This window comes from Sorex fumeus, unplaced genomic scaffold (genome assembly GCF_029834395.1).
Source record: "Sorex fumeus unplaced genomic scaffold, SorFum_2.1 ptg000044l, whole genome shotgun sequence".
Classification (NCBI taxonomy): Eukaryota; Metazoa; Chordata; class Mammalia; order Eulipotyphla; family Soricidae; genus Sorex; species Sorex fumeus.
In genome coordinates this window covers 44,722,154-44,748,488 of record NW_026606101.1, presented here as the reverse complement: position 1 = coordinate 44,748,488, position 26,335 = coordinate 44,722,154, and the positions used below count along the sequence as shown (strand labels likewise).

Below are 26,335 nucleotides of genomic sequence, written 5' to 3'. Positions count from 1 at the left end.
CCAGTCGCACATTCCTCCCTATCATCTGGGGCTGGGGCTGCCCCTTCTGAAGCGCCTGCTCCCGGGTCAGGCTCCATGATGCCCTCGTTCCACTGCCAGGCGCCTCGTGATGCTGGCTCAGAATTGATCGACATTTGTAATTCAGAATGTTTGACTTCTCACATTACACTTGTAAAAATTCTTTAGTACTCTGAATCCTCTTTCTTACATTCAGGGCTAGGATAAACAATTTTTTCAGTGCTACATTTTAAAAATTTATGAATTGAAAATATCCAAAGCCAGATTTGGTTTTGACTTAATGGATTTTTGCTTTGTTCCTTTGTGTCTTTTTCCCTTAGTCTTATTTTTTTTTCTAGCTGTATATCCAGAATTTTGCTAGCTTGTCTCCAAACTTTTTTATATCTGAACTGAAGTAAATCGTGGCGCCTAGGGCAACCTTCTGTGCTTCTCTGGTTGGATCTCCCTGGACCCATACTCTGACACCCCCTGAGGCCTGTGCTCGGGGTCTTCTTGTGGTTGTTTAATTTTCTTTTGGCAGGTTTCATAGGTAAACTATCCTGTCACCATCTCCTCCACCATATCTCAGTGTCCCTCATAACGATACGCTTCCTGTTCTGGACCAGTGCTCAGTCCTGTGCCTTTGGGTGCTTGTACCCCACTTAGGTTTGCTTAGGTCCCATGTAAGAGAGCGATCCTCTGTGCCTGCCACTCTCCCTCCAAGCCCAACTACGTAACAAGGGAAGCATGACTTCCCCTTTCCTTACAGCCAGCTGGTTTTGTATGGTACTCACATCAACAGCTGACCTTGGCCTTCAGCCTCCTCCCACCCAAGGCTTGAGGTGGGGCTCCCCAGAAGCCGGTCCCCACCCTTAGCTTTCTTATTTCTGAAGTGACATCAGTGGCCTCCACAAGGGTTAGGATTGGCGAGGGGTCCCTGCATTTTTGTTGCAGTTGCAGTTCTTGGGGTCACACCATCTTTTGTCTTGGGGAACCAGGGCTTCTTTAGCTCAGGTGCTGTGATTGAACCCCAGGCTTCACACAGAAAGGCACATGCCCTATCATAGGAGCCATATTCCAGGCTCTATAAATTTAAACATACATTATAAGACTTTGGTATACAAAGCTCAGATACTGGTCTTTGGGATGCAAGCCCATGTGCTTGTAGCTTGTGAAAGTGCTTGTGAAAGGTTTCAGTTTGGTTTTGTATCTTCTTTCCCCAGGCCAAAATTACTGGCCTGCAGATGTAAAGAAACAATGTACGTTTTGCTGCCTCAAGGTTCTTTCTGTAACTCCTTATGATGGCATCACTATATTGCGCCCTTTAGAGGTACTATGATCTACATAAGGGAGATTTCAGGACTCTTGGGGCTGGACGGGGACTCGTGGGTCAGAGAACTTGGGAAGATGGGGCTGAGGACAGAAGCTGAGAGAACAAAGGAGCACGTGCTTGAGAGATCCTGGGGCCTCCATGACATACATCTCTTCCATGTAATAAACTGCTGCTAAGACCAACCAGCTTGGCCTCGTTTCCTTCCTTCTCCTGCCCATCGCCATCCACCTCCCTGGAGTGGGGGAAACTACCTAACGCGGGCGGTGGGAGAAATAGATTGCTGCCATCCTTTTTGTGTTTACACAGCAATTCCAGTATTTTCTTATGCTAATATCAAAGTTTGGTAAAAAAATAAAGGGCTTTTTCTGTGTCTGAAAGCATGTTTGTATTCTTGTGGAATTGTTAAAAGTACCTGTTGTAGAAAGCTCATGATTTTAAATAAGGTACAAGAACTATTGAAATGAAGCCAAAGATTTTATCATGTTTTATATTAATTGGTGGTTCAAGGGTTTTATGCCATTATATCAATGTACATATTTGTATCTGCACTGGATTATCTGCACTTACTTAATCGAACTTCTGTCACTATCATTCTTTGTTCTCCTGAGTGAGTTCTTTTCTCTGACATAGATGAAATTGGGTCAATTTGGGGAGATTGAGTCAATCTCCCCAAAACATATCTAGATAGACCCAGTTCCTTACCTCAGGTAAAGCTGGGGTAGAGCTATGCCCTGTAAGTTAAGACTTACAATTAATCTATTTTTGATTTGTTTGTTTGTTTGTTTGTTTATGTTTTTGGGTCCTAATGGTGCTTAGAGCTTACCCCTGGCTTTGCGCTCAAGAATCACTGCTAGCAGGCTGGAGGTGGGTGGGTGGAGGAACTTATGGGGTGTGGGAATCAAACCTGGGTAAGATGTGTGCAAGGCAAATGTCCTAGCCACTTGTACTATTGCTCCAGCCCCTGTTCCTCTACTTTTTAAAACATTTTCTTTTTGTAAAGAGACAGGAAAGTGATAGGTCCATAATCTCACCTGACACAGACAGAGACAGTAAAGTGAAGGAAATAGAAGAAGTTTATTGGGGAGGGCAGTGTTGCTCCCCGGCAGACTCTATGAACCTCAGCAATGTCCTTTTTGAATCCCATCAACGGCCAAGACTCAGAGACTATAAAAACCAGCTCCCGGAAGAGAACAGTGCAGTCTCCTGCCCCCGCGCCTGGCTGTCCTCACCGGGACCCTTTGGAGGGGAGTGGGTTGAGCTTTCCTCCCCGCCCTGACCAGGGCTCCGGCAGCCAAAGACCTCCAGGACCAGCCACCCCCATGCTGAGACCACTCTCCGCACACATGAAGGTACTGGCAGAGGGACAAAGTCACGCGGGTTCCAGGGCCGAGATCTCCAAGCCTACTCGGATTTGGGCCGAGCATCCTCCACCGAGATCCTCCAAATTCCAGTAGGCGGGGGTCACCAACTAGCCCCCTGGCGCCGTGTAATCCCATCAACGGCCAAGACTCAGAGACTATAAAAACCAGCCGTGTGACATCTTTTTATGACATCTTATTATCTCATTCCTACTTTGGACAAACTGGCAGGTTACTGAATATAGCCTGTCCACACGGCAGAGTCTGGCAAACTCCCCGTGGCATACCCAATATGCCAAATACCAGTAACAATGATGGGTCTCATTCTCCTAAAGAGCCTTGAATACAATCTCAGGGCTAGGATGAAGGAGACGTTACTGGGGCCTGCTCGAGGCAATCGACGAATAACAGGATGATTTGTGATTTGTGATTATAAAAAAAACCATAACTTCTCCAGCCATAGCCTCACAGCTGAGAGGAGCTTCCCCCACACACACACCCCCGGCTGGCTTCTGAGGAGCTTAACATGCTTCAGAGGATGGGGGTTCATCTTGCTGGAACCCCACGACACAGAGCCCAGACAGCTGAAGACCTCCGGGACCCAGTCAAAGTCATACTGAGACCACTCTCCACATGCTTGGACGAGGAACCGGCATAGGAACCCAGGTGTGTGGGACCTGGGGCTGAGATCTCCAAGCCTGCTCGGTTTGGGACTGGGCCTCCTCCACCCAGCTCCCCCACCTTCCAGTAGCTGGACAGTTACACCCACCAACTGCCATATAACCCCATCAATGGCCAGGATCCAGAGACTCTAAAACGAAGCTTTCAGAAGCGCGACCTCTTATTCTCTAGTTCTCACTCTCAGAGAACCCGGAAGGCTACTGAAAGTATCATACCCGCCTAGATGCCTGATTAGGTGTAAAGGTGATTAGAAGCTGTAAAGGTGATTAGAAGCTGTAAAGGTGATTAGAGGCTGTAAGGTGATTAGAGGCTTCCCCAAAAGCTCCATCCCTCTCCGAGAACCCGGCAAGCTACCAAGAGTATCCTGCCCGCACGGCAGAGCCTGACAACTAACCATGGCATACTCGATATGTCAAAAACAGTAACAATGAATGGTCCTCATTTCCCTGATCCTGAAGGAACCCCCAATATGTCATCGGGCTACACTAGCACGTGACAGGGACAAATGGAGACATTACTGGGCCCGCTCGAGCGAATCGATGAATAACAGGGTGATAGTGATAGTGATAGTGATAAATTTAAACTTACCACAGGAAACAGTATTCATGTTGATTCAATATAAGCATTTTTTAAAAGACACAAATATATGTAGTAGGTTTATTTTATTTTATTTGTGGGGGCAGACCTGGCTATGTCCAGGTCAGGGCTTACTCCTAGCTCTCAGGGGTCCTGGCAGTGTCCAGGGGACCATATGTGTGTGGTATCAGGGAATGAATCCGGATTGAGTGTATGCAAGGTCAGCGCTTTCAGCCTTGTGCTCACTCTCCGACCTGTATGTAGCAAGTTTCAATGAGATGACCAGAAGAGAGAGAGGGGGAGAGAGAAGGAAGGAAGGATTGTTGGCCTTGCATGTGGCAGACCCTAGCACCCCATAGCCCCAAAACCCACAAGTAGTGACCCTGAGAGCAGACTTAGGAATAAGGCCTGAGCACAGCTGGGTATGGCCCCCAAAAAGAAAGGAAAGAAAGAAGAGGAAGGAAGGAAGGAAGGAAGGCAGGCAGGCTTGGGAGGGAGGGAGGGAGGGAGGGAGAAAGAAAGAAAGAAAGAAAGAAAGAAAGAAAGAAAGAAAGAGGAAGGAAGGAAGTGATTTATTATCTTTTTTGGTTTTAGCAGAAAATATTCTGTTATTCTTTTAATGTTTAGGCCACACCTGGCAAAACTCAGGGCTTAATCCTGACTCTGTGCTCAAGGATCATTCCTGGAAGTGCTCAGTGCATGGGAATCAAACCCAGGTTGGCTGTGTAAGCACCCACTGCTGAACTAATTCTCCTGCCCAGGTGAGACAACCTTAAGTTTTTCCCTTTCATAGTGAGTCCTGGAGAATTTCCTTGGGGCACAGAATTGACCACCGTGGGAAGACACTGCCTATCCTGACACGGGGCCTACGCATCTGAGCCCAACCCCTCGGGACCTCAGGAGACATTGCAGTAACTAGTCTGCAAAAATTCTCACAGTTTACACTGTTGGTGTCTGATTATCCTATCCTGAAGAATACCCCTCCCACCATCATTTCATATATCATACCATTTCATCATATCAGTCAACATATATATTGGCAAGATTTTCATCAATCATGTTATTGCCATACTAGGACCCCTATTGGAAACCAAAATGAGAGATTTAAATCACTTTTTTTCATGGTTTCATGATCCAATCTTTTCCTACTTCCATGTAGAGTGAAGTGAGAAGCCTCTGTACTTGTTACCACTTTACACTGAGATCACCTCCTTTAGAGGGGCGGGGCCTAGAGCACCTCCTTTCTACAGACTGGCCCCCCCACCTCCCCCCCACCCACCCCCCCAACACCTCCTACGGGCACAGTTGCACTGGGCAAGTCTCGGATCTGGTACTTCTGGCCACGCCTCTCCACTCCCAGGATTCAAGTTTGGCTTTAAAGTGCTGCTTGTGGCCTACGAAGTAATCTGGACCTGTGGCTTAACTGACCCTGGGCCAGACAGAGCTGGCGAGCAGCTGCTTTGGAGCCACACCTGCCCACTGTGCCCCTGGCCACTGGTTCCGTCGTTGTTCACGCCGCTCACATGGTCAGCTGGGGCAGATGCAGCCCTACTCTGCCCCTTCACTGTCTCCTTATTTCCATTTGCCTGCGACTCCTTGGGGAGGGGAGGCTCACATCTAATCTCCTGTCTGGCCAGTGCAGTCCCGACCTGCAGGTGCAGGCCCTGGGCACTCTGTCCAACCCTCCTTCCTGCTCCTGCCCAGTCCTGCTCTCACCCCCCTCCCTGTTCCCTTAACTCTTCCTGGGTGCAGGCTGCTCAGGCACCATCTGAGCGGAGGTGGTGCCGTCTGTGGAGAACCTGGATGTGGGGGCAGGGCCTGTAGCACGAGGCAACCCAGAGAGGGACTGATGGGTCCCAGGACAGCTGGACAAGGGATGCAGGAGGTGACATGGGGGAGGGGTGGCTTTCAGAGTTGGAGTAGGAGGAGAAAGAAGAGGAGGAACCCTGAGGAGAAGGGGGGGGCTGAGGAAATGTGGGGGGTCTGAGGAGGTGAGACAGTCTGAGGAAGAAAGGGGGGTGAGATGATCTGAGGAAAAGGCATGGGAGGCCTGAGGAGATGTGGGGGGCTTGAGGAAGTGGGATGGTCTGAGGAAGAGATGTGGGCATCTGAGGAGGTGAGATAGTCTGAGAAAAAGATATGGGAGCCTGAGGAGATGCAGGGACCCCAAGGAGGTGGGTTGGTATGAGGAAAAGATATGGGGGGGGCTGAGGAGGATACGGAAGCCTAAGGAGATGAAGAGCCGGGGGCGGTTAGAATTCCAGGCAGTGGCTTCTGGGAACACCCCTAGGCCGTCTGACTCCCCCGCAGGGTGCAATGCTATGCCAGGGTGACATGCCTCCAGGGCTGAGGGCAGTCAAGTGTGGCCCCTTAGCTCAGTGCTGGCTACCCTGTTGGGTATGTCTGAGTGTGGGTCTGTACTTGTTGTTCTCTCATTGTTTCAGCTGATGTGGTTTTGACCCTGCTTCCCTGTATTTTAAGAACCTTCATTTCTGGAGTCTCTGAGCACTGTGTGGCAGAACTCCAGGAGCAGAGGGGCCTGGCTCAGTCCATCTTCCGCAGAGGGACTCTAGCTCCTTGCTGGAGTTTACAGTCCCCGCAGTGATAGAGGAATGCCTTTGCTACTGGTGTATGAAAGTTTTTTTCGTTTCATTCATTCATCTAAAGTCTGTGGATTGCTCCTGTGTGCCTGGCACAGTCAAGGATGTGAGGTGTCCTGGGAGGTGCTGAAAGTTCTTTTGTTCTTTTGTTCATTCCTGACACAACTTTCTCAGGTGCTCAGTAGCCCCTGCCCACACCTCCCTCCACTCTCACCCTTCAGACTCACCCCAGAGGTGTCACCCCACAGCTTCTAACCTGCCACCTCTTTGGTCTGGTGAAGGCCCATTTGGTCCAACTGAAGGTCCCTGGCTGTCAGGCAGAGGCATTGAGGTCTCCCTGTGCTCACAGCTAAGGGCACAGGAATGTGTGCTCAGGGCCCAGTCTCCCCACCATCGAAGCCTCCCCCCAGTCACTGAGGTGACCACAGCCTCCCCACCGTCAGAGCCTCCCCTGCTCAGCATGTCCCTGCCAGCCACTGAAGTGACCATCGTCTAGACCATAGCCTCACTCTGTCCCCTTGCACCTGCCTTTTGATGACAGTGAAAGAACCAGACCATGGGAGGAAGAACAATTCTCCCTTAGACTGGACACACCGAAGCGCCTGTGAGAACGCGCGCCAGGCAGTAGCTTGGCCTCCATGGCTCTGTGGGCTCCCAGAGCTCTGAGCAGCGCCAAGCCGGGGCACAGGCATTCCCTGCAGCACCCCTGGCTCTTGGACACTCTGGCTAGGGTCGTTGGCACACCACTGCAATGTGGTTTTCACCCATTTTCATGTCCACGTTAGCAACAACAAGAACAACAAAGTCGGGGGTGGAACAATAGTATGGCAGGTAGGGTGCATGCCTTGCAGGTCGCCAAATGCAGGGTTAATCCCTGGCACCCCATATGGTCCCCTGAGCCCCACCAAGAGTGACCCCTGAGTATAGACCAGGAGTAAGCCCTGAGCACAAAAACAAAGAAAGTAGACTCAAGCAAGGCCACAGAGGCAACTCAGCAGGCTGCATGTGGGCTTTGCCCGGGGGAGGCCCAGAGTCAAACCATGACAAGGCCAAGACAATATATAATCTGGAGGAAAGGAAAATCATCCTGATTTGGGTCAGGGAGCTAGTATGGGGCTTAAGCACTTGACTTGCACACAGCTGGCCCTGGTTTAAACCCCAGTGCCCCTGGTGGTCCTCTGAGCCCTGCCAGGAGTGATCTCTGAGTGCAAAGCTGGAGGGAAGCCCTGAGCACTGCAGGGTGTGGTCCAACCTTCCCCCGAATAATTAGAAAGCCAATTTGCTTCCAGTCAGTAATTAGAAATGGCCGCCCCCCCCCCCCACCATGGTGCCACTATACTACCCCTCTGGGCTGCAGGGGCTCAAGGTGTGGTCTGGGCCGTGTAGACTGAGTCAAGCTATGTTCAGGAGTTCTGACTCTCCAGACTGCCCATGAAAACGTTCGGCGCTCCCCGCAGGCAGCTCCCTGGCCAGTCTGCATCGGTCTCCCTCACAAAGGCAGTGTGTGGCCACATCTGTGGTTGGAGTCTTGGGCATCAACCCGCCAGGCGACATCCAGCTGGCTGCCATCCTGGGCTGATCCAGTGGTGCCACATTCCAAAGCCCCAGGGTCCTCTGCTTGGCCACCACCACATCCCCCCAGTCCCTGGCAGCACTGACTCTCAAAGGGGTTTCAGGCTCCAGTCTGCTGTCACAGCTGACAGAGCCTTGGCCCACCCTGGCAGAGCCACGAGACACGTATGGCCCTGTAACCTGTGTGCAGACTCGGCTCTTGGCTTGCCACAGGCTATGGGTTAATAATTGCCTCAAAGTGGAAGCAACAAAGGTACCCTTCAATTAGTGAAGAAGGGCAAACTGTGGGACACTCAGTCAAAGGGCTATGCCAAGACATGATTAAAAGTCCTGAATGGACCTTAGATGCATCTCGCAGAATGAAAGATGCTTGCTTATGATTCCGGTTATATGACATCCTGGAAAAGACAAGGCTATGAGGACAGTGAGAGAACAGTGGACACAGGGAGAGGGGCAGGACTAAATAGATGCGCGGGCACTGTGTGGGCACTGTGAACTATGTGGGGACTCTGCGGGCACTGTGAACAATGTCAGAACTGTGTGGCACTGAGGGGGCACTATGGGCACTGTGTGGGCACTATGGGCACTGTGTGGCACTGAGAGTGCACTATGGGCACTGTTTGGGCACTATGGGCACAGTGTGGCACTGAGAGGACACAGTGTCCATAGTGCCCACACAATGCCCACAGTGTCCTCTCAGTGCCACACAGTTCCCATAGTGCCCACACAGTTCCCACAGTGCCCTCTCAATGGCACACAGAGCCCATAGTGTCCACAGTGCCCTCTCAGTGCCACACCAGTGCCCATAGTGCCCCCTCAGTGCCCATAGTGCATATGGGCAATGTTTGGCACTTTGTGGCACTGAGAGGACACTGTGGGGCACTGTGTGACACTGAGAGGCACTATGGGCTCTCTGTGGGCACTATGGGCACTGTATGGCACTGTGTGGCACTGAAAGGATACTTTGGGCACTGTGTGGGCACTATGGGCACTGTGTGACACTGAGAGGGCACTGTACGCACTCTGTGGGCACTATGGGCACTGTGTGGCACTAAGAGGACACCATGGGCACTGTGTGGGCACTATGGGCACTATGTGGCACTGAGAGGACACCATGGGCACTGTGTGGGCACTGTGGGCACTGTTTGGACACTATGGGCACTGTTTGGCACTGAGAGGGCATCATGGGCACTGTGTGGGCACTATGGGCACCGTGTGGCACTAAGAGAACACTGTGGGTACTGTGTGACACTGAGAGCTAACTATGGGCATTGAGGGGGCACTGTGGGCACTGTGTGGGCACTATGGGCACTGTGTAGGCACTGTGTGAGAACTATGGGTACTTGTGGGCACTATGGGCACTGTGGCATTGAGAGAACACTGTGGGCACTGTATAAGCACTATGGGCACTGTGTGGCACTGAGAGGGCACTGTAGGCACTGTGCGGGCACTATGGGCACTTTTTGACACTGAGAGGGTACTATGGGCACTATGTGAGCACTATGGGCACTGTGTGACACTGAGAGAACACTGTGGTCACTGTGTGACATTGAGAGGGCACTATGGGTACTGAGGGGGCACTATGGGCACTGTGTGACACTGAGAGGGCACTGTGAGCACTATGGGCTCTGTGTGCCATTGAGAGGGCACTGTGGGAACTGTGTGGGCACTATGGGCACTGTGTGGCACTGAGAGAACAGTGTGGACACTGTGTGGGCACTATGGGCACTGTGTGGCACTGATAGGGCACTATGGGCACTGTATGGGTACTATGGGCACTGTGTGGCACTAAGAGGACACTGTGGGCAGTATGGGCACTGTGTGGCACTGAGATGACACTGTAGGCACTGTGTGGGCACATGGGTACTGTGTAGCACTGAGAGGGCACTGTGGGCACTATGGGCACTGTGTGGCACTGAGAGGGCACTGTGGGCACTCTGTGAGCACTATGGGCACTGTGTGGTACTGTAGTGGGGGAACCCGTTACATACACATCTTAGCTTTATGACCAGGGTCATCACAGGAGTGACAGGCCATGTGGAAGGCGTGGGATGCCCTTGTCATGATCGCAGATGAAGGGCTCTGCCACTCTGTGCTCTTCCCCATACCCAAAGCCCTGGAACTGCATGAAGAGCCCTGAAGATGCCCCCAGTCAAGGATTCTTGAGAGTACTGGGCACAGTAGAAGACCACATAGATGCCTCTGGTGCTCTCCACCAAAACATTCTTGTGCCAATGGCCTGAGCAATAGCACAGCAGGGAGGGCACCTAGCTCTCACGTGGCCAACCCTGGCATCCATCTGGTCCCCCAAGCAACACCAAAAGTAATTCCTGAGTGCAGAGGTAGGAGTCAGCCCTGAGCACTGCTAGATGTGGTCCAAACAAATAAACCTTGTTCCATTTTAAGACTTTATTAATTTCTGAAGTCTCATATCTGGACATCATTGAGGCATCTCATAGAGTCTGACCGACAGATTTCATGCCCTCCCCATGCTCTGGATTTCCTTTGGTCTCCACACCAAGATCTCACTCCACCCACTGCTGGGGCTGTTGGAGTCACCTGCTGGGCCTGTTCTTTCGCTGACACTTAGCAGTAAGTGTGGTTTGCAGTGGGAACAAATGTGGCGCCTGATGTCAGAGCTCTCATCTGTGCCTTGACTGTTCACCATAGACACAATAGCAGTTGTGGGAGCATAAGAAGATACCGCTGGAGATTAGTGATGGTGCCTGGGAGCCCAACTGATGTCTGACAGCAACGGTGAAGGGGAGAAGCCCAAACTGTTACTCCCTTCTCAGGACAGCATTCTTCCAAACTTAAAAGACAAGACACACACTTCCACTTTTCTTAGTGTTTAAATCGGTAGGATGTAGAGGCTCACAGTGGAAAGGTCACGGGTTCAGTTCCGGCCTTCCCCAGGAAGTGAATATCTCTTAAGCAGGAACCATGTGAATATTTGGTTTTCCATTGTAGATAAAAGTTTCATCTATATGAAACTATATGAGAGGGAAGCACCAAGTAAAGGGTGTTGGGAGGATCCTCCCAGGATGAGAGATGCATGCTGAAAGTAGACTATAGACCAAACATGATTATCACTCAATGCCTCTTTTGCAAACCACAGCACCAAAAAGGAGAGAGAGAGCAAAAGGGAATGCCCTGCCACAGGGGTGGAGTGGGATGGGGGGGAGGGATGCTGGGAGCATTGGAGGTGGGCACTGGTGAAGGGATGGGTACTCAATCATTGTATAACTTAAATCCCAGCACAAAAATTTGTACGTCTACAACTGTACCTCATGCTCTTTCACTAGTAAAAAAATTTTTTAATAATAAAATAAAAAATGTTGTTACTGTGTTTGGCATATTGAATATGTCACAGGTAGCTTGCCAGGCTCTGCCATGCGGGCGAGATACTCTCGGTAGCTTGCCGGGCTCTCTGAGAGGGGCAGAGGAATCGAACTCGGGTCGGCCAAAATAAAAAATAAAATAAAAGTGAAAATACCAAAAAATAAATAAATAAATAAATAAAGTTACATCTATAGGGGCTGGAGTGATAGCACAATGGGTAGTGCGTGTGCCTTGCATATGGGTGACCTGAGTTCAATTCCCAGCATCCTATATGGTTACCCCGAGGACTGCCAGGAGTAATTTCTGAGTGCATGAGCCAGGAGTAACCCTTGTGCATTGCCAGGTGTGACCCAAAAAGCAAAAAAAAAAAAAAGTTGCATCTATATTCTACTATAGTCTTTCAAGTGTGTGATCACATTTGGTGTAGAAAACAGTGCACTCACCTTAATTAAGGTATTTGCCTGGGACACATCCATCCTCAATTCAATCCCTGGCACCATATATGGAGCCCCGAGCATCGCCAGAAGTGAGCTTTGAGCCCAAAGCCAGAGTAAATCCCGAGCACCGTAGGAGGTGGCCCAAAATGAAAATAAAATGTGCCTTAAAAGTACTTTATGGCTAAAATGTGTTGACCTAATCACATGAACTTTCAGCAAGTCGCAATCTTTGCTGGTGGAAGGTCTTGCCTCCATGCTGAGAAATGCGGGTACTGGTTGCTGAAGGATGAGATCTACATAGCAATTTCTTTAGAAGGACAATGGTAGTTGGGGAGGGACTTAGTGGTGAAGTGCATGCCTGGCACATAGGAGAGCAGGTTCAGTCCTGGCACTAGACACACATGTAAAAACACACCACACATGCACACACACACACACACACCACATGCACACACATTACACACGCATACACATACCACACACATGCACACACACCACACATACACACACCACACATGCACATACATCATGTACATGCACATACACACCACATGCACACAACGCACACACACACCACACACCACACACTCATACACACCACACACACACACAAAGCAATGAAGTTTGCCACATTGACCAACTCTCCCTTTCACAGAAGATTTCTCCACAGCATTGGAATCCATTCTCAACACTTTATCATCTGAGTGATAAAGAGTGATAACTCTTCCCAATCCCTCACTGTTCTTCCAACAGTAATCCCAATCCTCTCTGGGAATGGATTTCTACCTCATGGAACCTCCTTGACTCAGCCTTAGACATTAGATCATGAGATGACAGCCATTCAGTCAGATCTTCAGGGTCCCATGAGGATTTGAACTTCTGTTGCTGTTCCCTATCTGCAGCAGCTCGCTTCCTGAGACCTTGCTCTCTCAGAGTCACCCCAGAGGACTTCCATCTGTTTCCTCCATACTCCCGCTCAGGCTCCCTCCCATGAATCCTGATGGCGTCTCTGGCATCCAGATTGATGATGTTTTCAGTGGGCTTCTCCTGTCCCCGTCAGAGTGGTCTTGCATGTATCATGTATCATGCCTGAAACAGAGTGACTAAAAGTCAGAGTGATGCTTTGACCCAGTGACCACAGAGTGGATGTTGCCTCACCTGTCAGGCATGAAAACAACGTGTATCTCTGTGGTAGTTGGGGAGGTGACTTAGTGGTGAAATAGCACCAGAGCATGTGGGTGATTGGCAGTTGTCAGCAGGAATATCTGAAAGGACTCTCTGAGCAAGTGCTCTCACATTGACTCTGGTGCGGAACCATATGGGGTGCACAGTCTTCAGGAAACATGCTATGAGCAGACATGGCGGATCCAAGCTTTTCATCCCCCCCGGCATCTCAGGGAAGATCAGTTACTGCTCCAATCGGCCCCAGTGCTGGGATGACCTCAGGTAGCTGCAGCAGTGTGGGTGCCACTGTGAGAGTGGCGGGGCTGGTGGGGGTGTCTTTCTTTTTGTTCACTTTAAGAAGAAGAATTTCTAGAGGGGCGCTGAGGGATTTTTTTGTTTTTTCCTGAAAAGGACTTAGGTTTTAGTTTGGAAGACACAGGTTTCTAACATTAATTTTTTTAATTTATTATTATAATTTAGGCCACATGCTTACAATAGTGTCGATAAGTGTGAGGGTTTTATGGAGTTGGGGTTGGGCCACACCCTGCGGTGCTCAGGACTGACTCCTGGTGGTGTGCAGGTGATATTGTGGGGTACTGAGGATTGAACTGGGGTCAACCATGTTCAAGGCAAGCACCTCAAACCTGCACTGTCTCTCTGCCACAGTACTTTGTTGTCTGAATGTGCGCAGTTACTACACTGCACCGCGACCCAAGCACCTGTGCCCTTGTGGTTCTTCTAGTACACCTCATCCCCTCTGCTCCTGGCTTGGTCATCTCTCTGATCCAGGAACAAGGATTTGTCAGCATGTGATACTGTTGTCCTCTGGTGGGGTCTGTTTTTGAATTAATTTATTTTGGTGCGGGGCCCTCACGTGGCAGTGTCAGGGCCTATTCCTGGCTCTGCTTGGGAACTGCTCCCAGCTGTGCTCAGGGGACACTGTGATCCTGAGGATGGAGCCGGGTCTCCCGCATGCAAGTCCTGCGCCTAGCCTGCTGGGCCCTGCCCCTTGCCTTGTTTCTCTGGCTGCCCCAGGTGTAGGGGGATGGACCTTACTGCAGTCCCTCCAGTCGCAGCCAGCTATAAGATTGCATCTTTGCTTATACCTGTATAGTGTTCTACTACTATGTTCCACTACTATGCAATTTTTTGTGGTCAAGTATCATTAGGCAAATTTTATTTTTGGTTTAGGATCCACACCAGTGGTGCTGAAGGCTTATTACTAGCTCTACACTCTGGGATCACGCCTGGAGGGGAACCACGTGGGGTGCCAGGAATCAGACCCGGGTGAGCCCTGTGCACTGCCAGGCAAGCAGCTCCCTGCTGTCTCTGCCCCCCAAGTCCCTAGACTCAGGGATTTGAAAGGATCTTGAGATGCAAATGAGCACTGGTTTCACCTTCAAATCACAGCTGCAGAAGCTGCCTACAGGAGTCAACCTGTGCTTTGAAAGTTTGAAAGCAGACATGACTTCTCTCTGACGAGAGTCCCAGGGAGCACAGTCCCAGAGGAAGGCTGTCACTCAGCACTGGAAATGTGTCCTTTGGGTGGCCACCTACATTGGTGGCCTTAGTAGCTCTGGTAGACCCAGACACAAACTTCTCCACAGCAGCAGTGAGACGGTTCTGCTTTCATATAATTTTTAAAACTTTACTTAAACATTGAGCTTTACAAAGTCATTCATAATACAGTTATTTTGGGTGTTCAGTGTTCCAACCCCAACCTCACCGGCAGTATGATGGCTCGTATCATTTTTTAGATCCCTGGATCTCACTTTGAATTTCCTGAAGGAACTTTTCCTTTGCTTTACCAAATTGGCTCTTGGGCACAGCCTCGTTAGCCTCTCTTCATCTTCCCACTCCACTTCACCATCGCTGGGATTGACTCCAAGTGAGACAGGTGATGGGAGGCTCAAAAATTGTCCTGGTTTTCACATTTTTGTGTCTCAAGAAATTAGGAGGAGGGACCAGTCCCTAAGCTGGTAAATTGCCTTGCACACAGCCGACCTGGATTTCATTCCTGGAATCCCATATGATACACTAAGTGCTATCGGGAGTGATTCCTAAATGCAGAGTCAGGAGAAACCTCTGAGCACTGCTGGATATGCCCTCCCCCAAAACAAAACAAAACAAACCAGGAGGCCCAGGAGAGGGAGGGAGATGTGGAGAGAGCCAGTGCATCCATTTGAACATGAACATTTACCAATTCAGAATTGCCATGTGCGGGGCTGGAGCGATAGCACAGCGGGTAGGAAGTTTGCCTTGCACGCGGCCAAACTGTGTTCGATTCCCAGCATCCCATATGGTGCCCCGAGTACCAATAGAAGTAATTCCTAAGTGCAAAGCCAGGAGTAACCCCTGTACATCACCGGGTGTGACCAAAAAAGCAAAACAAAACAAAACAAAAAACCGAACTGCCATGTGGGGTGTGCCTGGGTGTCCCAAACAAAATAACAACAGTAATGTCAAAGATCAGTGATCACAGATCACTGTGACAGGAAGAATCATCATGGAAAAGTTTCAAATATTATGAGAGTCACCAAAATGTGCCCCAAGATAGAAGTAAGTATCGGCTGCTGAAGAAACAACACCAATAGATTTGCTTGTCCGTGGTTGCCTCACTGTCTGCAAAGCACAGAAAACAAGGTCTTAACCTAGACTTAACAAAGTGTGTCATGAAAGTTGGATACTTAGTGCACATCTATTATATCATGGTTACATTGTAAAATATAAAAATGGGCATTTAATCATTGAAAACATCTGTCATATTCAGGTAAAAAATATCTTTTTGTTTTGAAGCACCCTGTTTTACAATACTGTTCATGATATAGTTTCATGCATTCAACATTGCAACAGTCCACCAGCATGTTGGTGCCTTACACTTGGGGACACCCCCACCAGCCACTCCTTGGACACCCCTTCCCACCCCACCCCACCCCGCCCCCCGCCCCCGTCACCCTTGGTAAGCTCAGTTCTGTGAAGCAGTGCCCAGGTGCACTTTTGGCGGAATATCGCTGCTCTCCTGAACCAAACAGGAAACCTTTTCCTTGTGGTGAAGTAGCGGGACTGAGCTCTTGCTTGCTGGCACCCTGCCTTCTCTGTGCTCCCCGTGCACTCTCCTGTTCCTGCTGTGCTGCTGTCAGGATGAGCCTTGCTCCTGATGGCTGCTCCACGTGGACTCGAAAAGGCATATTCTTCATCTTCAGGAGTGGGATCAACAAAAGCACACTGGCTGAGTGTGGTCGGCTCTTCTGCACCCCGTTGATTCTGTCTCTGCGTTTCAGCAGATCCCCAAGAGGGGAGTGTGGCCGCGTTTTGGGGTCACCGCACACATGTCCCTTCTGCGTGGTGAGCTCAGAAGTCCTTGCACTGGAGAGTCTTCAGTTCTGTTAGCTGTCTACATGAGTAGATCGGTATATTTGCTTTCAAATATGCAGTTTCAGTGTAGGTTATCTTTGCACATGCTGAGTTCCTTCTTTTGAATTCTACTTTGTCTTGTGTTGCTCTGATCCCTTCAGGTTTCTCTTACTCACTTGCCTGGAGTATCTTTTTTTTAATCCATTTATTTGTGATCCATTTAAGTCACATCGAAAGGAGAATCTAGAGCACTGTAGCACTGTCCTCCCGTGGTTCATCGATTTTGCTCGAGCGGGCACCAGTAACGTCTCCATTGTGAGACTTGTTACTGTGTTTGGCATATCAAATACACCACGGGGAGCTTGCCAGGCTCTGCCATTCGGGCAGGATACTCTTGGTAGCTTGCTGGGCTCTCCGAGAGGGGCGGAAGAATCAAACCCAGGTCGGCTGCGTGCAAAGCAAATGCCCTACCTGCTGTGCTATCGCTCCAGCCCTTGTTACTAAGTCTTACGTTTGTCCATGCTGACCATCTCTGTCTCTTAATTGATATGTTTAAAATACATAGATGCAATGTGGTTATTGATATGGATGGATTTGGTTTTAGTGTTTGTTCTATCCAATCTCCTTCAGTTCTGTCTTTCTTATTTTTGAATTACTGAAATAGAAATTACATCATATATACATATTTTTCAACATATTTTAGATTTAATACTTGACCATTTCAACCAAGCTGTAAGAGACTTACAAAGCCATTGAGTCCTTTTACTTGTGCCATTTTGTTATAAATGTCACACAATTCCATTGCTACTGTCATTTTACCTCCATACTTCATGAACACTCCCAGAAAGTCTTTCTCTCTTGTGTGTATATGTGGCGGGGGGGAGGGGGATGGAAGGTCACACTCAGAAGTGCTCAGGGCTTGGGAAACCATGTGGGGTGTGCTGGGGTCTGAATCTGGGCCAGCCGTGTACCAGCTAAGCATCCTGCCTGCTGTCCTGCCTCCAATCCACTGGGCCATCATTTCGTCCCCCTTGGAGACATCTCCAGTTGGCTGCTTCTCTTCCCTCGGTTCACTGCGGGGCCTCCTGCAGTTGTGCCCCCACCCCAGCTGGGTTTCTGCGCTCTGCTGCTTCTCAGCCTGCCTTTTCACTTTGGTTTTCAGCAATTTGGTTATGATGGCTGTGAGTCTGATTTTCTTTTTGTCTAACCTGTTTAGCTTATTGAATCTGAAGAATAAGTCTTTCACTACATTTGGGAGATTTTCCCTTTTGGGTTGGAGGCCACACTCAGTGGTCTTTGGTGGCTGATCCCGGCGCCATACTCAGGGGCGTCACCCCCAGGGGGAGTGATGGACACCATGCCCTGCTCAGAGGACCCTGCAGTGTCAGGGACTGAGTCCAGGCTTCCTGCATCCAAAGCGTATGTCAGCCTCTTGCGTCGTCTCTCTAGCACCTGGTGGCGACCAGTCTGTGTCGTCACTCACGGTGGGATGGGCCTATGTCAGCTCCATGGTGGAGCACTCACCTTCACTGGGGAGGACGATAGAGCCTGCCTTCTTCCTGCTGGGCCCCTGTCACACCAGGTCTGGGATGCTTGCAGCCTTGTTCCACGACATGGTCCCCAGACCTAGCCAGACATTGAGACCCTGACACCAGGACTTCCAGGACCCATCAAAGCAGGGGATCATTGTGCCAGGTCTATCAAGATCAGAAGGTTCTGGAAACAGACACTCTCCCGGTGCCAACAGTGACAAGGGCCGCAAGCAGCCATCCAGCACGCGTCCCTCAGACAGAGGGCCAGAGGGGCCTGCTTGGGGCATGCACATGCCTTAGCTGATGGTCCATGCACCTCCAGAGATGCAAGGCATCTAGACAGGCTTGTGCCAGCACCGCGAGCACCAGAGCAGGGTGAGAGCCAAACGGTCCCATTTCAAGGAAGGACAGTGTGCTAATTCCATAGAAATCCACATTCGGCTTATTACACCAGGATGTTGAAAGCTCAGCTGCAGCTAAAGAACTGGCTGAGCACACCACAGCTCGTTCCAGGAAGCAAAGACTCATTTCAGGTCTGCTGGGCGTCAGAGCACAGTCATAAAATGCAGCTTATTGAGAGACAATATGCTTGTGTATAATATGTTACATTAGTTACTCTGTTGATGTTTAAGGAAAAGCAACACATTTTAAGTGACTTTAAATGACAAAGATTAATTTGATGGTAGATATTTCAACTAAATCTATTTCTTTTATTATTAACAGAATATCCAAGGTATCTCTAAGCTCCCAATTCACATCACTAAGCCTCAAAATGGTAAAGGTAACATGTTTCTTCTTACTTAGTGAGGTCTTGGGTAACAATTTGTAAGCCTAATTTGTAATTGCTTTTCTATATAACTAGAAGTTCTTTCCATCCTGAAAACCTCCTTTGTATTTCCATGATGAGGATTTAAATATGCATTGAAGATTAAAACAGTTAAAGTGATATGGTACCTCCCTTTTAGTGGCTTACAAGTTAAAATAGATGATAATTATCTGCGGAAAATAACTCCTCTCCCACCATCTCTCCCCCAGCAACTACCCAATAAAGAAAAAACAGACACAAGTGAACTGGCTTTTATTCAAGCCTGGGAGTCCCTGGAAATATCCCTAGAAGCAGGCAAGCCCTCTTCTTTCTTCCCAGCTATCTCACGGAGACTGTGGCTAAAAGGAAAAGGCTGTCTGCACACAGCAGATTTCCGAAGCCCCAACCCTGCTCAGCCTGGTCCCAGCCATCCTTCATGGCCAATTGGGTGGAAATCATGCAGCCCAAGCCTCCTGAGCTGGTCTTCCCTCAGGAAAGCCCAGAGAGTCTCCAGATCCCTCTCATTGGAATAAAGCTATGGACATACTTTTCTTCATTAAGAATTCTAGGAAAGGGGACTGGAGAAATAGGGTTTTTCCCTTGCTCACATCCAACCTGGGTTTGATCCCTTGGCATGCTATGTGTTCGCCCAAGCCCGACAGGAGTAATTCCTGAGTGCAGAATCTCATAAGCCCTGAGCACCACGGGTGTGACCCAAAATCAAAGGCAAAACAAACCAAAAAAAAATCAAAGAATTCTAGGGACTAGAGCACAGCGGGGAAGCATTTGCCACACATGTGGCTGACCTGAGTTCCATCCCCAGCACCTCATATTTTCCCCTGAGCTGCTCAAGGAGTGATCCCTTCTTGGTCGGGGTGGCCCCAAAACAAACCAGAAGAATTCTAAGGGCCAGAAGAGAGCCCATTAGGACATAGTTATCAGCACGCATGCTTGGCTCCTGTGACCCAGGTTCAATTCCCAGACCAGGTGGTGCCCTGAGCAGCAGCAGCTGTAGCCTTGGAGTCCCTGAGCATCTTCAGGTGTGCCCCTGAAGGCCCACCATGCTGGGGTGTTCTGGTGTGCACCGCACCACCTGGCCCAAGCCACTCATCTCTGGCCTCTGCGCTGAGCTGCTCACTCACTTGTCAAGATCTCACCACGAGTGGCCCCACTGCTACGTGAGCATTGCTTGGGAGGCCACTCCACAAAAATTCCTATTCAGGCCACACCTTGCATGTTCAGGAATCACCTCTGGAGATGCTCAGGGGACCCTATGCAGAGTCAGGGACTAAACTAGGGTCAGCTGCATGGAAGGGAAGAGCCTTAACTCTGGGTCTCCAGATGAATTCGAGACAGAGTTGGGGGAGGGCATTTGGCAGGAGTCACTTACCTTGAATGTGTGAGGCCCTGGGTTTGATCCCCAGTACCACAGACACAAAAAATAGTAATACATAAAAATAAAATAAGAATTCTAGGCAAAAAAATTTAATAACAGAAGACAGTTTACCCTCAGCAGTAGAAACAGGATTGCAATACTGTTATGACTGTAACACTGCACTGTCCTTCTATTGTTCATCAATTTGCTTGAGCAGGCCCAGTAACATCTCCATTGTGAGACTTGTTGTTACTGTGTTTGGCATATTGAATACATCACGGGGAGCTTACCAGGCTTTGCCCTGCGGGCGAGATACTCTCAGTAGCTTGCCAGGCTCTCTGAGAGGGGCAGAGGAATTAAACCCGGGTCGGCAGGGTAGGCAAATGTCCTACCCGCTGTGCTATCGCTCCAGCCCAATAATATAAATATTCAGAAAAACTGAATAAAGTCGGAGAATGGTGGAATTCACCAAATGTTCTTGCTATGACTATTCAGGTAAGGAAGACAAAGTTCTCAGCATCTCTCCCAGGGCTATGTTCATTGCATCCACAGGCCGCACTTTCCTAGCTGCAGGTATGTGTGTGGGAGTGTGGCTCAGTATGTGGTTATTTTGGAATTCAGATATTTAGAATTCGTTCAAATTCCATTCTTTAATAGTGAGTCCACAAGGCAGGAGCAATAGGTCCTGCCTGACGGGCAACCTACAGGGCATATGGTCACTGGCACCACTCACAGTCTCCTGAATTCTGCCAGAAGTGACCCCTGAGCACTGCAGGGTGGGACCCCAAAACCAAAACTGAGCAAACAGAAAGTCCTGAGCCTGGAGCTAGTACAGGAGCTGGCAGGGGAGAAGCTTGGAGCTGCAGGGGGGAATGAGGGAGTAAACGCAGACGTCCTGTCTACCAGACTTCTCGCAGATTGAATTGCGCATTCTTACACACTTATCGGGAGACCCAGAACTTCTGAAGTTATTCCAGGAGTCAGAACAAGATGATGTCTTTTCGGCCCTGGCTTCCCAGTGGTAAGATATGTGAGCTCACCATATTATCGGATCTGCAGGGGCGCCGGCGCAACTTCAGACGCCTGAAAGAACCTCATAGCCACTTCCTGAGAGAAACTCTTCTCTCATCTCAAAGCCTTCTGGAAAGAAGTGTCATAGAAATGTCAGGGAACCCAGGCCTGTGTGCAGGGCGGGTTGGGGAATCCAGAGATGCCCAGTGGGAAGGGCAGAGCTTGGACGCCCTGCTGCTCCAGGAAGGGAGCACTCCCTCCACTGCCACCCCGACTGGGGCTTCCCAGGGACAGGCCCTGCTAGACTGGCTTTTTTAAGTTAATTATTTTTAATTAATTTTATTTTTATAAAGTTGTTCACAATAATTTATTATAATCAATATTCCAACACCAATCCCACCACCACTATTCAGATTTTCCCATCACCACTCAATTCTGCCCTAAAGGCAGATCCTAAATAATTTATCTTGTGTTGCTTGTTTTGAATAATCTGCTAAAAATGATCCAAAGAGGTTTCTTTAGAGCAAAGTCTGTGAAAACTATTGTATCTCGCCTTGGAACCATTAAGCCCTTATATAAGAGATTACTAACATGATGGTACAGGTTGAGCCTTGTGTGCTAATCTATATCTACATATATATATGTATATATACATATATATAATCAAGATCAGTTGCCTTCTACTTTAAACCCCAACAAATTGGGGTTTAAAGTTGTATGTTACTGTTGGTACAACACTGGCATAAACTATGAGAATTCTCTGGGAATTCTAAAATTTTAAATAGGATGATAGAGCTGGAGTTAAATTTTTAATTAGATGGTGACTTTGGAGTCTGGAGGGATCTCTGAAGCTTGTTGCTCTTTTCCAAGATTTATTTGTGAGTCTCTGGATGATGGCTGTTACTGAGTTTATACAGCATCAGAGGCAGTTCGTGGGTGTGATTGCAAGCTCCTGGAAGAACAGGGAGGTGGTGGAAGGTCACCCATTCCCGACTTCATGAGAGCCTGGAGATTTCAGTCACAAAACCCACATACCTGGGTTTTTCAGGAGATTCATTCCCCTGCATGAGGGGCTCATCCCAAGCCTGTAGAGATTAGCATGAGCATGGCAGAGATTGGGTTCTGGAGTTTTCTAGCCTAACTTTTGAGAGAAGAGAATTCCAGACTCACTGGGCTGACTAGGCTGGCTCCTCTCCCTCAGGGGCCCGCCCATACCCTATGAACTCATGCCTTCCTTTGCTCCCATCCTGCTCACCATGGGCTGCTGTCGCTGCCCCCGTGTCCTGACCTGTCATTTCTGGCCCTGAGTAGCCCTCCAGCCAGTCCACCTGGCTCCAGAATAGTGCTACCCTCCACTCTGTCTCATCAGCTGCTTGGGACTGTGTGACATCCACCACTGTCTCCTCTTGTCACTCACTCCACGCCTCCTACCTTAGCTCTGCATGAGCCCCAATCCCTGCACATGGGCCATGGGTCATGAGGTCAAAGTGTATCCCCTGGAGGGGTCAAGGCAGCACTCTGAATGGTGCCACACATGGGCCGTGTGAACGGTCTCCCCTAGAGCTGGCCGTGTGCCCCTGCTCAGCTCCCCTCCACTCTCTTTCTACCCTTATCCCAGCACTGGTGTGGGGTCCCACAGGAGTGCTCCATGGCTGTTGGCATGGGGCCTCTCTGGGTGGGCCTGCATAGGGCCTGCAGGTCACTCCCAGTAGTGCTCAGGGCACCAGGGGGAGGCCCTGCTGTTTGGGCACGCAGAGATCTCATCCCGTTCATGCTCACGTTTGCTATTTTCAATACACTGATTCAACCTGCTTAGGCTTCTCTTCCCATTGGCAGTCGGTGCTCCTTGTCCCTAGGGCAACAGTCACCTTTATTTGGAATTCAGTTGGCTCTGAATTCAGCAAAAGCAGGCCCAGCCCCTGCCCCACGCGTGTCCCTCCAGGCCCAGCCCATGCTCCACTCGTGCCCTGCCCGGCCCCCACCCAGGCCCAGCCTGTGCCCACCCAGCCTGCACAGCTGCCTCCTCAGGCCCAGAGCAGCACAGGGTCATCCTACTGTGGGCTCTGCTTGAAGGCAGACAGAATTCTCTGCCGGAAGGAGTCTCCCTGTGAAGTGTGCAGCTCGCTGGGTTTAATGCCGTGGCAGGCCTTTGCAGCAGGAGCCCAGCCCTGTCCCCAGAGAAAGTCACGCCGTCCTTCCTTCATCCCCCCGTGGACCCACTGACTCCTGCCTGTGGTGTGTGCGCCTGCACCTGGCTGGGGGCCCTGTGATCAGCCTCTTGTCTAGAGATGATGTCGGGGCAGAGCAGGCCTGGGGATGTGGCTCCCCTTGTGACTGCAGCCGGCCCTAGCGTGACAGGTTCTGTGCCTGGGCTGCGTGCACTTCTCCAGCACTGCGGGTGTACACTAGCGTCCTGCTGCCTTTGGTCTGCTGGCCGCCCCTGCACGGGTTCCAGGAGCTGTACCACCCCTGCCCATGGGTGAGCTGCTGGGTCCTTAGAGTAAGTCTGTGTTACCTTTTGTTTATAGTGGTAAAATAACATAAAATTTACCATCATAACCATTTTAAGATGTACGAGTCAGCAGTAACTATATTTAACTTGAGGAATTGCCAAACTAGCAATCTCGTTTTCCACCCCCAAAAGCACTGTGTGGGTTCCAGTGTGCCCACGTTCTTGCCAATTCTCACTCTGGCTGGAGCCCTTTGTGCTGTCTCATGGGCTGACTTGAGGCTTTCCCAGCTGTCTCCCTGTTGACTGCTGGCTTGTGCTCATCAGGTATTCATGTCTCTTGCCTGCATGTCTCTCGGAGAACGTCCCCCAGGGCCAGGGAGATGAATGATCACAGGGTGATCGTAGGATGGATAGGCAGGGTGATCGTGTGCAAGGCCCAGTCAGCTGCCTGCACCACATTCTCCCTGAGCATGGAGCTGGGAGTTGCCCCCCAAACACAACAGGGTATGACTCCAATACAAACAAAAAACACAAAAGGGCCCATTGCATTTCTATAAACTGACCACCACCATGCAGAACTAGAGATTAGAATCACAGCACCACGTTCCAGTCATTCCAAAGATCATGAGATGTTTTTGTTTGTTTTTGTTTTGGGGTCACACCCAGCAATGCTCGAGGGTTACTCCTGGCTCAGTGCTCGTGCTCAGGAATTACTCCTGGCAGTGCTTCGGAGACCATATGCAAGGCAAGCACCCTGTCACTCCAGCCCAGATCATGAGATACTTAATAGTATCTCACATAGGGCACAGGACTGGGAGAAAACACTGGGTAAAGGAAGATACACACTCCTGGTTGGGAAGTAAAGGCAGTAGATCTACCAGTTCTCCTGATCCAGCCATAGGGTCAATGCCGGAAACCCACACGGGTGGCTAAGAGATCTCCAGAAAGGCATGGACCCTCTTCCACCTGTGTGTGCTCCACTGGACTGGGTGTGACGACTCACTCCCCGGAAAGTGTGTCTGGCTTGGACAGACCCAGGGAGGCTACTGTCAGGCAGGGCGGCTCCTTCCACAAACACTTGGCTCTTTACTCATGGACCATTTTGATGCCCTTGTCTCCTCTGGTATCTGCCCTTGTCTCTCCTGCACCCTAGGGAAAACTTGAAAATTAAGCTTATTTTGATATATATATGTATATATATAATACATATAATATATATGTTTGGGGGAGTGCGCCTAGTGGTTCTCAGGGCTTACTTCTCACTCTGCACACAGGGATCACTCCTGGTGATGCTCAGGGAACCATGTAGGATGCCTGGGATCAAACCTGGGTTGGTCACATTCAAGGCCAGTGCCGTAACCCCCGTCCTATCTCGTCAGCCCCCCAAATTGAGCTTTGAAAGTCTGCACGATGGTTGCTTCTGATTTCCCCAGCGGCAGTAGTAATTCAGCACTTGTGACTTATACTATAATTAGTTGCTGTGGAAATGATTTTTATGTTCCAAACAGAAGACTAGAATAGCTCAGTAAAAAGGCAACAAGATCAAATGCGCTTTTCAATAGGTTTGTTTCACAGAAATGCCTCATTGTTTAGAACACAAAAAGCCAAACAGGCCCTTCACCACTCTATTCTGAAACATTCAGCTGTCCTGGAGGGCAGAAATTAGCTAGCCTCCTTCTGTGTACCTACCCCAGGTAGCGCCAGGCACTTGGGCTGTCTCTGGCATCCAAGAGATGGGATGCGCGGGTTGGTGAGAGGAGAGTGAAGGACCCCCCACCCAGGCTCTTGCTGGCATCAAGCATCCTGCCAGTGTGGTTGGTTCTGAGAAGCTCTTAGGGAGCTTACTGGGAGTGTGGCTTGCAGTGGGCCCTTCACCCACCCACCCGCCACTGGGCCCACCCTTTGGGCTCACCCCCAGCGGGCCAGAGAAGCTGTGCTAGGCCCTGCCTCCTTGTGCCTCCTGGAGAGGTGTCCCCACGGCATCACCCCACACCCTTCTCATGTCCTGCTACCTTCCTACCTCCCTGGCCAGCTATGCCACTGGCTTCCAGGTGACCTCAGTATCTAGAGTGGGGGAGGACAGCCTCCCCAAGGTCAGCCCCTCAACAAGACAGTGGGCCATCAAGGCCTCTCCGGGCCACCCGGAAGAGAGCCAGACTGCTCGGGAAAGCTGCCGAGGCAGGCCGAACTCCCAGGGGGAACAAGCCCTGGCTCTACAGTGCTGGGAGGTGGCAGGGTGTGAGGAGAGGCAGACAAGAGACAGGACAGATGGGAGGGCACTGGCCTTGCCTGCGGCCAGCTCAGTGCAGTCCCCAGTACCAGGTGTGCCAAAAACCCCTACAGAAAAATCAGAAATGTCCTGATAAATGTGCCCCAAACAGATTTTTCAATAAGCACATAAACTAATTTCAGTTTCGCAAAGAATAATGTGTAACAAATGTGAAATTGACAAAAGGGGGCAGTAAGTGATACGGGGGGATGTGGTACTGGGCATTGCTCCAGCATAAGCTGGCATGGAAGGCAAGGGCTTTACCCAAGTTTTTTAAGAGGTGGGCCCCATTCAGCAGTGCTCAGGAGCTATGTGCTCAGCAACCACTCCTGGCGGTGTGCAGGGGATCATATGCATGCCCGGGACTGAACTCATGTTGGCCTCTGAAAGACAAGAGCCTTAACCCCTATACTATCGATCCAGTCCCAAATGGGAATGTCTTAGAGAGGAGCAATAGGGAAGCCCAGTGCCTCGATA

General features: G+C 50.0%; 1 long non-coding RNA gene across 1 annotated transcript; it reads left to right on the top strand.

The window, feature by feature from the left end:
- The first annotated feature begins 18,668 nt into the window (after window positions 1-18,668).
- LOC130030765 (uncharacterized) lies at window positions 18,669-21,223 on the top strand. The gene is made up of 3 exons (XR_008793475.1): window positions 18,669-18,727; window positions 20,622-20,699; window positions 21,033-21,223. It is a non-coding gene; the product is annotated as an uncharacterized LOC130030765 (long non-coding RNA).
- The last annotated feature ends 5,112 nt before the right edge of the window (window positions 21,224-26,335 follow it).